Source organism: Stenella coeruleoalba (genome assembly GCF_951394435.1).
Source record: "Stenella coeruleoalba genome assembly, chromosome: 1".
Taxonomy (NCBI): domain Eukaryota; kingdom Metazoa; phylum Chordata; class Mammalia; order Artiodactyla; family Delphinidae; genus Stenella; species Stenella coeruleoalba.
In genome coordinates this window covers 160,717,070-160,729,674 of record NC_137169.1, presented here as the reverse complement: position 1 = coordinate 160,729,674, position 12,605 = coordinate 160,717,070, and positions in this window count along the sequence as shown.

Here is a 12,605-nt window from a genome sequence, read left to right as displayed (position 1 = left end):
TTAAAGTTTGGGGAGGAAGGACATAAATAAAAAAAGACAACTGATAGTCCAAGTCAATGCCAAATAATTCCCATGTGAATTCTAACCCAGGAGGGATCACAGCGGGTTGGGGTAATCGTGGAAGGCTTCACATAGGAAGTAGGCACTCCAGATGGGCCCTGAAGGAGGGAAATGTTCAAGAAAAACAGAAAGGTAGGAATAGACATTCCAAAAGTTGGAAATAGGATGAGCCGATACCTGGAGGCAGGCTGTGTCTCAGTATGGAGAGGGCATACTGAGTCCTGAGTTTGCATACCATCTGTTCATTCACTCATTCATCCCTTTACTCACCCATTTGTTCAACAAATATTTCTTTTCATTGAAGTACAGTTGATTTACAGTGTTGTGTTAATTTCTGCTGTACAGCAAAGTGACTCAGTTAGACATATATATATTCTTTTTCATATTCTTTTCCACAGGATATCAAACATAGCTCCCTGTGCTACACAGTGGGACCTTGTTGTTTATGCATCCTATATATACTAGTTTGCATCTGCTAACCCCAAACTCCCAATCCTTCCCTCCCCTCCCCCCCTCCCCCTTGGCAACCACAAGTCTGTTCTCTAAGTCTGTGAGTCTGTTTCTGTTTCATATTATGTTCATTTGTGTCATATTTTAGATTTCTCAAATAAGTGATATCATATGGTAGTTGTCTTTCTCTGTCTGACTTACTTCACTTAGTATGATAATCTCTAGGTCCATCCATATTGCTGCAAATGGCATTATTTCATACTTTTTAATGGCTGAGTAATATTCCATTGTATATATGTACCACATCTTCTTCATCCATTCATCTGTCAATGGACATTTATGCTGCTTCCATTTCTTGGCTATTGTAAATAGTGCTGCTATGAACATTGGGGTCCATGTATCTTTTTTTTAATAAATTTATTTATTTTTTATTTTTGGCTGTGTTGGGTCTTAGTTGCTGCACGCGGGCTTTCTCTAGCTACGGCGAGTGGGGGGGTGGCTAGTCTTCGTTGCAGTGTGCGGGCTTCTCATTGTGGTGGCTTGTTGCGGAGCAAGGGCTCTAGGCGCATGGACTTCAGCAGTTGTGGCATGCGGGCTCAGTAGTTGTGGCCGACAGGCTCTAGGTACGCGGGCTTCAGTAGCTGTGGCACGCGGGCTCAGTAGTTGTGGTGGACGGGCTTAGTTGCTCCGCGGCATGTGTGATCTTCCCGGACCAGGGATCGAACCCGTGCCCCCTGCACTGGCAGGCGGATTCTTAACCACTGCGCCACCAGGGAAGTCCCCATGTATCTTTTGTTTGTTTGTTTGTTTTTGCGGTACGCGGGCCTCTCACTGCTGTGGCCTCTCCCGTTGCGGAGCACAGGCTCCGGACGCACAGGCTCAGCGGCCATGGCTCACGGGCCCAACCGCTCCGTGGCATGTGGGATCTTCCCGGACCGGGGCACGAACCCGCATCCCCTGCATCGGCAGGCGGACTCTCAACCACTGCGCCACCAGGGAAGCCCCCCGTGTATCTTTTTGAATTATAGTTTTGTCTGGATATATGCCCAGGAGTGGGTTTGCTGGATCATATGGCAACTCTATTTTTAGTTTTTTGAGGAACCTCCATACTGTTTCCCATTGTGGCTGCACCAGCTTACATTCCCATCAACAGCGTAGGAGGATTCCCTTTTCTCCACACCCTCTCCAGCACAACAAATATTTCTTGAGCACCTACTCTTTGTCAGGCATTGTGCTAAACCTTGGGGATAGAGAAATGAACAGGGTGTGGATGCTACTCTCAAATAACTCAGTCTAGTTGGCAAGACCAGCAATACAATGTGAAAATAGTAAGGTAGACAAGTTTGAGTGCTAGGGGACCCAGAGGAGTGGTCTTCCATCCATGCCCATGGAGTCAGGCAAGATTTCTAGAGGAAGTAGTGTCTAAGCTGAAACATGAGGGACACAAATATAGAATGATTTAAAAAACATTCATATTCACCATTATCATAATCGGCATTGTCAAAATAACTTACACTTATTGAGCCCTCACTAAGTACCAGGGGCTAGATAGAGTACTTTACATATATTCTCTTCCACTACTTGTGACATCCCTAGATGCTATTCATTACCCCTATTTAGAGATAAAGAAATGCAGGCTAAGAGTTTTTACAAGGCTTGCCCAAAGTGACATGGCCAGGAAGTGGCAGAGTCAGGATTCAAACTAGGGCAGGTGGGTCTTAACTTTTATGTCCCTAACCATGTACCATACTAGAGGTCAAGAAGAAGTATGCTTAAATCCCATGGCATGCATGTTTGCATACATGTGTACAGGTACATGCGTGCATGGGTATTGCTTGGGAAGGGTGTTTGTTTAGCCCATTGGAGGATGTTTTCCAGTCTGCCCACAGTACTCCGCAGCATCACTCCAACTGCCCACACCCTTAAGCTCAGACTTCCTGCCCCTGGCCTGGGCTGATCCTTCAGTGTAAACCTGGTGTTCCAAAAGGCCAGAGCACCAAAAAGCAAAGGAGCCTCCAGAGAGACAGAGGCACCTCCTCCTTTTTCCTGAGCTTTCCCCATCCCTTCATTCCCTTTTGAAGAACTGGCCCCAGGAAAAGTAGGGGGCGGGGGCACAGAGCCACAGAGCTGGCTCTGAGTTGTTGCCAGAGCAGCTCAGGTGAAGTCCCACATCTGTTGTCATCAAACTCCTCCAATTAACAAACCAGAACTGTCAATCAGAAATAAATTTATGAGACTCATTCTCCCAAAGAGGTAGCATGGAGTCCCACCGTGGGCTATAGGCCAGCTCTGCCATTAACTGTTGCAAGGTCTCAGGGTCTTCACCCACAAAATGAGGGGTTTTGTCCAGGCAAGCCTAGACAGGAGACAGAAAAGGGGGGACATGCACTCCTGGATGATTGTCTGCCTTCCTGGGAGCCGCACAAGATCAGGATGCAAAAGATGAGGGTGGGCCTAGATGAGCAGTAAGGAGATGGTGTGCGACCGAGGCAGGACAAGCCTGTGTCTTTCCCTCCGAGAGACTTAGGGTGGGGAGGAAGAACAGAGCTCCTGGGGCTGCTCATGTGGGGTGGGGTGAGGGTGGTTAAACGAATCAAGTCTTAGGATGGCTCTTTCAGCCCCCCCTACTCTGGACACCCCCTCCCCACCAGGGCAAGCCACATCTTGTATCCCATGCCAACGGCAGGGTGGAGCCTCGGCTCACCAGGAGCGCACCATGGGTTCAGAAAATGCAGATTTGGCCCCAAAATAAAGTGGCAGAAGAAGCAAGTCCTCCGGCAATTGAATTCAGGATCCTCCTTAAACTTGAAAGTGAAGCTGATTAGGCTTAGAATAATCAAATAAACAAAATATGTTTATACTCTTGCTTCACAGGGAAGATAATCCACTTAGAATACAATACCCCAAGAGGAGGCATAGGCTGGAAATAGGTAGGGCTCCCAAACCAGATTATGATGATTCTGGGGAAAATGGATTCATTATAGGTTGAAGGAGAGCTGAAGTATTTTTAGCTATATTCCTAATATTTAAGAATGCCAGGAGAATCTGGTACTTCCAAACCTATCCTGAACATCGTGCTAGAGATCAAAGGCAGCCCAGGGGCTGACAAACAGTGGTGACAAAGGGTAGAGGTTTTTTTAAAAAACAAAAACCAAACAACAGGAATTGAACACTGGTATAATCTTCAGACCTTACTCAGATTTCACCAATTTTACACGCACTCCTGTGTGTGTGTGTGTATGTATGTGTGTAATTCTATGCAATTTTATCTCTCGCATGTGTAGATTCATGTAACCAGCACCACAGTCAAGACGCAGAATTGTTCTATTCACACAGATCCCTCGTGCTGCCCCTTTATGGTCACATCATACCCCTCCTCTCCTCTTAAACCACCCCTCCTCCTCATACCCTGGCAACCACTAATCAGTTCTCCATCTGTACAATTTTGTCATTTTGAGAATGTCATATAAACGAAATCATGCAGCATGTGACCTTTTGAAATTGGCTTTTTTCACTCAACACAACGCCCTGAGAGCCATCCAAGTTGTTGTACGTATCACTAGTTCATTCCTTTTCGTTGCTGAATCGTATTCTATGGTGCAGATGTACCAGATTGTCTAACCATTCACCCATTGAATGACATTTTGGCTGTTTCCACTCTGGGGGTATGACAAATAAAACTGCTATGAACATTCGTGTACAAGATTTTATGCGAACCTAGGTTCTCATTTTTCGGGACACACATCTGGGAAGGTGACTGCAGGATCATATGGTAAGTATATGTTTAATTTTCAAGAAATGGCAACTGGGGCAAATAAACAGGCACATCTGGGAATGTTCCAGATTCCAACCAAAGTCAGAAAGCACGAGCTTTGGACCACCAACTGGGAAGTGCAAGCACCTTCAGCTCGTGGTCAGAGGTGTCCACTAAGTCCAGGCCGGACCCAGGTGGGAAAGGAACCGATACTTATCGCCCTACACAGACTGAGACTGCAGCTGACACAGCGGAAATGGCCAAAGCAATTGGAAGAAAGAGCTATCTGGACTCCAAAGCTATCCCAAGCAATCTAGAGAGACCTCAGAAACAAATTTTAAACAGCAAAATAATTCTGGCCTCCAACAAGCCCCTAAACATGCTAGAAAGATGGGCTGCCCAGAATGATTTTCAAGCCATAGCCGTGTCCTGGTAAGTCAGAGCCCTGCACATGAAGAGCACAATCAGAAGAGCATACTTGTGGGCTTCCCTGGTGGCACAGTGGTTGAAAGTCCGCCTGCCGATGCAGGAGACACGGGTTCGTGCCCCGGTCCAGGAGGATCCCACATGCCGCGGAGCGGCTGGGCCCGTGAGCCATGGCCGCTGACCCTGTGCGTCCGGAGCCTGTGCTCTGCAGCTGGAGAGGCCATAACAGTGAGAGGCCCGCGTACCACAAAAAAAAAAAAAAAAAAAAAAAGAAGAGCATACTTGTTCACTAAGCAGCTGTGTCGTGGTCCAGCCCCAACCATTCCGCTGGCTCTGCCTCCCTTGACCAGAGGGGCTGCCAGGTGGAAGGCACCAGACCATTCAGTCACTCCCTCAACAGGGATTTGTTGAGGCCCTACTATGTGTACAGCACTATGATAGGCTTCTGATTCAACCAAAAGAAACCAGTAGGTGGTCACCATTTGGAGAGAATGTTGAGGGCTGTCCCAAGGCACCTTAAGAAAATTAGCATCTCAACCAGCTAGAACTTCTTAACAGAGGGCAGGCTACAGGACATGTGGAGAAGGCAGGGTGTTGGGGACCTTAGGGACAGTGGTTAACTCTTATTGAGTACTTTGTCACCGCCAGGCACCAGCACTGTGCCAAGCACTTGATAATACAAATGGTCCCTGCCTTACGATGGTTTGACTTAACGATTTTTTGACTTTACAGCGGTGCAAAAGCAATACACATTCAGTAGAAGCCATTCTTCAACTTTTGAATTTTGATCTTCTTCCAGGCTAGTGACATGCAGTGTGATACTCTCTCATGATGCTGGGCAGCGGCAGTGAGTGACAGCTCCCAGTCAGCCACAGATCACAAGGGTAAACAACCCATCCACTCACAACCATTCCTTACCCTGCGAGCATCCTGTATTTCACTTTCAGTACAGTTACAATCAATTACATGAGCTATTCAACAGTTTATTATAAAACAGGCTTTGTGTTAGAGCATTTTTCCCAACTGTAGGCTAATGTTAAGTGTTCTGAGCACATTTAAGATAGGCTAGGCTAAGCTATGCTGTTCGGTAGGTTATGTTAAATGCATTTTTGACTTTAGATATTTTCAACCTATGATGGGTTTATTGGGATGTAACCCCACTGTAAGTCAAGGAAGATCTGGACTTTAATAGTGTAAGATTCATGCACTATATACTTAATGAATTTCCTACTATGTGCCCAAATGACCGAAGAAGACATTGATTTCACGAGATGGTGGGGAGTGACTTGGACAAGAGGCAAAAGTGTCCCTGAATAGCCCCAGCCTGGCATGGCTGATGCTTTTCTGCTTATCCTATGCTGGATACTAGGGCAGTGATTCTGTGACTCTCCAATGCAGAGGGGTGGGGAAATTTGATCTCCAATTTGGGACTTACATACAGATTGAAAGAACATATTTAAAATGCTACTACAATTCTATGTTTGGAAAATTACAATTATTTTATTTTTATAATAAAAATTAGAGTAAGTAAGGCTTGATAAAATGATCTTAGCTAGTACAGATACACAGAAAAATAATAATTCTCAAAGAGGGCAAAGTTCTGGGGTGAGATGCTAGAGAATCTCTGAAGGTGTGTGTGCTATTTTTATGCTCATCACAAAGAGAATTTGAGTGAAAAGAAAAAAAATGTATTAGTGGGTTATCATATTCACCTTAACCCTGCCTACTTTCTCAAATAGACCCTCTTCCAACCAAAGTCAGAAAGCACGAGCTTTGGACCACCAATCAGGGCCTTCGATGCCTCCTGTCTCATCTTTCTTTCATTGACACTGTCCCCTTCCTCCACGAAGCCCTTTGCAATGTCAAGTTGTTCCCCTTTTCTCTGAAGGTTCTACAAAGAAAAAAGCACCTCACATTTTGGAAACTAACTGGAGCCGGCCCTGGCTGAAAAATCCCCTCTTTTGGTGAACCTGTCAGAGGGTCTGTCTGGGTGGTGAGGGTCCTGCCGCATCAAGCATTCCCTTTGGCAAATCTGGTAGCAGAAGGACAGGAAGGCTGGGTAGTGGGAGACCGTAGGGCCTCCATCCTGAAGTACCCACTAAACAGCATCTGACAGCCCCTAGAATGTTCTAAACCTCAATCAGTGGAAAAGGAGCAAGATCAGCTTCTTTTCTTTGTCCTTAAGAAAAAAAAGATACATTCCAGATATTTTCACCGTGATGAAAGAGGAAGAACCGCTGAAGTAGCAAAGGAAATAAATTAACACCATCTCAGCTAAAATCACACATGATTAAAACCTGGATCTGAATGTACTTTCCTGTGCAGAGAGAGCATCTTGAAAATGACATGCATTAGTCATTAGTCACTCCAGCCTCCCTACTCAGTGTGTGGGGAGATCATCTCTGACACTGCAGGGGGACAGGGGAGGAGAAGGGCTGGGTGCCCGACCCGGGGCCTCAGCTTTCTGTTCTCCCATCTGGAGTCTGAAAGTCCCACTCGTCTGTGACGGGGGCATCCAGGTGAGCCAGGTGCAACTTCTTCCAGTAGCCGTTTCATCCATCTTCCCTTCCAGGGTGGGACCCATCCAGCAGAGGTCTGTGGACCCATCCAGCCTGGGGTCTGTGAAGGGATGTGGACTATTAGCCATTCGTGCGGAAGTACACAGATGTGGCCCAAGGCTCTAGGCTCTCTGCCAGGGTCCTGGCCTGCAAGGAGCCCAGCATTTTGGTCACCTCCTCGGGTCCTGCCTTCAGGCAGATCAGTCTCCCTCAGCTGAGGAAGAGGTGGCGCTAATTTACATCCTCAACTCTCTTCTTTCTCCTACTTTTCTCCTCCTTCCTCTCCTTATAATTTTGCTTCTCCCAGAAAAGAAAAGAAGCCCCCCAGCAAAGAAGATGAGTTTACAGTGCCTGAGGAAAAGAAGACAGAAAAGACTTCGCAAAGCCAAAGGACCCGGGATTCCCACATACAGAGGCTGGTGACCAGTGACAGGCTGTTCTTCATCCCCCCTGAGGTTGAAACAGGAAGAAATGTGGTTTGTGGTAGGAGGAGCAATCAGGATAAAACATAAGGATGACTTTTCTGACAGTGAAGATTTTAATCCCTTTGACATGTGGCTCTCGGGGACTGTGGGATGTCTTCCACGAGAGGCAGAGGAGTTGTAGAGGGGGAAGAAAAGGAAAGAACAACAACAAAAAAACCCAGTGTACTTCGACCAGAGGACATGGGACTGAGTCGGGTTTGAGCTTCTTCCTAGCTGGAGACTAGCTGCTGTGGAGCTCATAAGGACCAAGTGAGACCACACGCTGACCGCTCCCTGCGCAGAATCAGGAGCTTAGAGTCAATTTTATCCAAGTTGCTTATCATGCACGACAATGCCTTGGGACAAGAGAATGGACCAAGCTGACCTCTGCTTGAAGAACCATTTAATCTAGGAATAGGACAGTGTCCAGGCCACGCCTTGCTCAGCCCCCTTTCCTTCCGTCCATTTTAAGGCTTAAGCATCAAGACGTGGGGCCCAGGATGCTTGCTTCAGGCTGCTTAGCAGGGCTGGCACTAGGGTGAGGAAAGGCGCCTAGAGCCGAAATTTAAGGAGGTGTCCATTCTTACGGTCCTGCATGTGCAGGGTCAGCACCTGAGAGTACGTGCTGCCTTAAATCTTGCTCCCTAGGCAGCTAGCTTGCCTCATTCTGGTTCTAGTCTTGCTGCTCAGCCCTCTGCCTTTGCTGTTCAATGTGTTTCTGGGTGGGGAGCATGTAAGAGCCTTTGATGAAGCTACTATCCCAGGGGGGTCATCTGGACTCATTAGTTTTTACCGATTCACTTCTCTCTAAACCTACGGAGGTCAAATGGAAAGGACAAAGTCAGACAGAGCTGAAATCACCCAATCAATAACACTGTTTGATCCAGGGAACAGCTCAGACACTAACCCCTGCCCTGAGCACTCCAGGGTGGAGACTACCACCCAGGGCGCTAGGGGCTGAGAGGGGCAGAGGGATATATGGGAGGATTTTGTCCTATGCACAGAGAGCATATGAGAAATCTGCCATGAGCAAGGTTCTCTGCTGGGTACTCTGGGGAAATAGTAATGAATGATACAGTTCCTCGGGGGAGCTAATAATTTAAGTAGGAAGGCGGGATGCCCAGATAAAATAACTTTTCAGACAAAGTGCAAATGATTGCAAATAAACATAAAGTGGCATAAACAAGACTGTTCCTGCAGAAGGGAAACAGTGGAGTGATCAGAACCAGGGGTGAATGGGAGAAAGCTTCCTGGAAGGAGCTGAATTTTCTCCATGGCTTATAAATTGTGTTTCTCAAAGTGTGGTCCTCAGAATCACTTAAAGAACTGGTCAAAATTGCAGTTCAGGGGCTTCCCTGGTGGCGCAGTGGTTGAGAGTCCACCTGCCGAGGACAGGGGTTCGTGCCCCTGTCTGGGAAGATGCAGAGGACACGGGTTCGTGCCCCTGTCTGGGAAGATCCCACATGCCGCAGAGCGGCAAGGCCCGTGAGCCATGGCCGCTGAGCCTGCGCGTCCGGAGCCTGTGCTCCGCAACGGGAGAGGCCACAACAGTGAGAGGCCCGCATACCACAAAAAATAAAAATAATAAAAAATTGCAGTTCAGAAGCCCCACTTCAGATCTATGGATGGGATCCAGGAAAGTGCATTTTAATCAGTTCCCCAGGTAATTCTTTTGCTCACACAATTTCAGAAGCTTCAGTTTACAAAGCAAAAATAGACCCAGGCACTGGCTGCTGGGACAGACCTTAGGAATGATCTCTGGAGAGCCCTGTGAGCTCTAAGACCTATGTTGGAACTAATTCAAATATTGGCAGTAAGACCATAAAGACTTCCTTCTCTGAGAGAAAATAAGAAAGAAAATATAGGGGTCAGAGACAATGCAAAGATAAAAGTACAGGATTAGGATACACGGAGTCCCGGTTTCTTTGCCCTGTCAACCATTTCTGAAATAAAGTGTTCAGAAATGAACACAGTCTGATTGGAAAAGAAGAAAATCACAGAAGTAATGCCATGTGAAAAGGCTGAATTTGAGAAATACTTTACTCTTAACATGTGAGATACCTCACAAGTATCTTCTTTGCAGACTTTGGGAATAAATAACCAAGGTTTTATGGAGACCCACGGTAAGAAATACATTGAACACCATGACATAGTACACACATAAGATTTCATGAAACTGGAACAAAAGTGTTAATGAAATATGTTCTATCCTATTCTGTTTCATTTTTTAAAAAAGTTCTTATTGTAACTCACTAATGGGTCTCGACCTGCAGTTTGAGAAACACTGAAGTAGACGGGAGGTGAGAGATGGGCACCTTGGGACAAAGTCTTCTTGGCAGCCTACGGGTTACACAATGAGGTGGGTTAAGAGTCAAATGAAAAGGTCTTTGAGGGTCCCTGGCACTGACCTCTCAGGAGGCCTAACCATTCTCCCTCCTGCCTTCAAGTCTCTTCTCAAAAATTTCCTCCTCCAGAAAGCCATCCCAGATCACCCTCATCCAACTTCATGTACTCAAATCCCTCTCAAATGTCCCCCATTTGGGCTGTGCATGTAGGCAGCCCTTAATTTGTCTTAAGAGACATATGCACTTCAGAGTTGGCCAGGTGTACCCACAAATGATGCTGCCTGGTTGGGCTGTTTTCAGATTGCCATGGGGCACAAAACCCTTGTCCCCCAGCTTCAGACCTCTGAGAGGCTCTCTCTTGCCTAAACAGATTGCGTATGAAGGGAAGGGGAGTCTCTCCAGTCTTCTCCATGGCTCCCTCCTTCCCGCCACAAGAACATTTCTCCCAGGAATCTTTTGAATACATTACGTCAAACAGAATGGGATTTGGTTACCATATTGCCCAGTTTAGCTGTTTTATATATTCAAATTCAATTTAACAAATACATAGTGCAGGTGTATCATTTACAGTTGATTAAATATGGTATTTATACTTATGCCTATAAAAAGTTGGGCACCAAGACCTTGGTGAGGATTGTAATTTCCATTATCACATTGTTCCTGGGCAAAACCAGATTCAACCTACATCATTTTACCTGCAGTACCTTTTCCAGGAATATAACCCAAGATAAATTTGAGGACTCCCTGCAGTTCCACACAGCTCTGCCATCTGCAGTGTCCTCCTGCCTTTCTGGTTCTCTGTGCTCCAAGGGTGTTTGTGGATCCTGGGAGCTCCCTGAAGGCAGGGGCCAGGGGAAGAGCCAGGTTTTGTGGGGCCCTCTTAAGAAAAAGAACAAATACAAAATTAGGCCCAATGGTGATATTTCTTTAGAACTAGAAAGATCACAATAATTTATGTAAGCCTTGGAAATTCAGATCCCTTCCTTGTGACACCTCTTCGTTCAGTTCACCAGAAATGCCTGCATAAAAATGCTTCCTGTTTGTAAACCGGCCTCCCCTCCTCCCCTCCTCCCCGCAAGTGAACAACCATAAAACTTAAGCTTCATCAGCTTCACCGTGAACATGCCTCTGGCAGGGACCCTGTGTTCTCCTTTCACTGTGGTTCCCCAGTATCCAGAATACAGGGCTCTGTGCTGGCTGAGCCCAGGCAGGAGAGATCAGAGAGTGATGGGCCCACCAGGCCAGTGTGTCTCAAAGCAGGGTTCATATAGCCACTTGAATCAGAATTACCTAGAGAGTTTGTCAAACTGTAGATTCCTGCAGAATCTGACTTTGGGGTAGGACCTGTGAGTCTGCATTTGTTCACACGCTCTAGATGATGCTTAAGCCTGAGGACCACTGCTCTGGGGCCACACTCTCTACCTAGTTCTCTGCCCACAGATGATACAATTCCCTTATCCCTTATGTGTCTTACAGGGTCTGCCACTTAGGAACCAGCAGGGTTCAAATTATGCCTGTAGATCTTAAACTCTCTGAGTCTCCATTCTCCTGTCTGTTAAATGGGGTAAGAGTCAACTCAGAGGATAAAATGAGGGAGATGTGTGAAAAGGCCTGGCATCCAATCGCAGCTCTATAAATTCCCTCCCTTGCCCCCTACTTACCAGGCAATCCATTCTGCTCTGCTGGTCTCCACTTTCCTGCATTCTGCATTTGCTAGTCCCTGTTTGCTCTGCCAGTTTCACCTGTCCCTCCATCTGGGCTCAGCTTGAAGCTCAACTCCTCCGTAAAAGCTTTTATGAATAACCCCAACCTATAACAGCCTTTTCTTTCTGTATTTCTACAGCACTTCCTTTGCCTTGAAATGTTAAAATGTGTTTCATATAGTTCCAACTTGTCCCTCTAAGCTCCTTGAGGCCATTATACCCCACAGCAGGGGTGGAGGGTGGGGGCATGGGAGTGGTTTAGGAGGTACAATGAGAACTTAATATGTGCTTATTGAATACATGAAGGTGAGAACCCCCTCTGTGCATACAGAACACACAGACCTTCAAGCCGATTTGATAAAAGCCTCCAGGCATGCAGTTACCACCGGCTGTGCCCTTGGAGAAGACAGAGCCAGAAAGCTCTGTCCCTGTTCTCTCTGAAGCTCAGCTCACAGGAGGCATTGAGCTAAAGCCCTGGATGAAGGACGGCAGACCAGATGCCACGCCTGGCAGGACTCCCCATCCCTTGGGCTCCACCCCACCTACTCCCCTATGGTTGCTTCTGCAGGCTCTGGTCAGAACCAGAACCAGTAGGGTGTGGCCTGTCATGGACCTGAGCTTGTCACGTCCATTTTGAGTGGTCCAGGTCCAAGGCTCCACTAAAGCATGGGCCTCAGGCAGTTGGCTCCAGCAGGAGACACACTCTCCTAAGCACCGACCAGTGGCGGTGTCCTAGCCTTTCTAAGCCACCAGGTAGCAGCCCAGCACCCGCCTTCAGCATCCTGCTCTCCTTTCCCAGCGTTCACAACGTCCAGCCTGCAAGAGGGGCATCCCCCAAAGCCAAG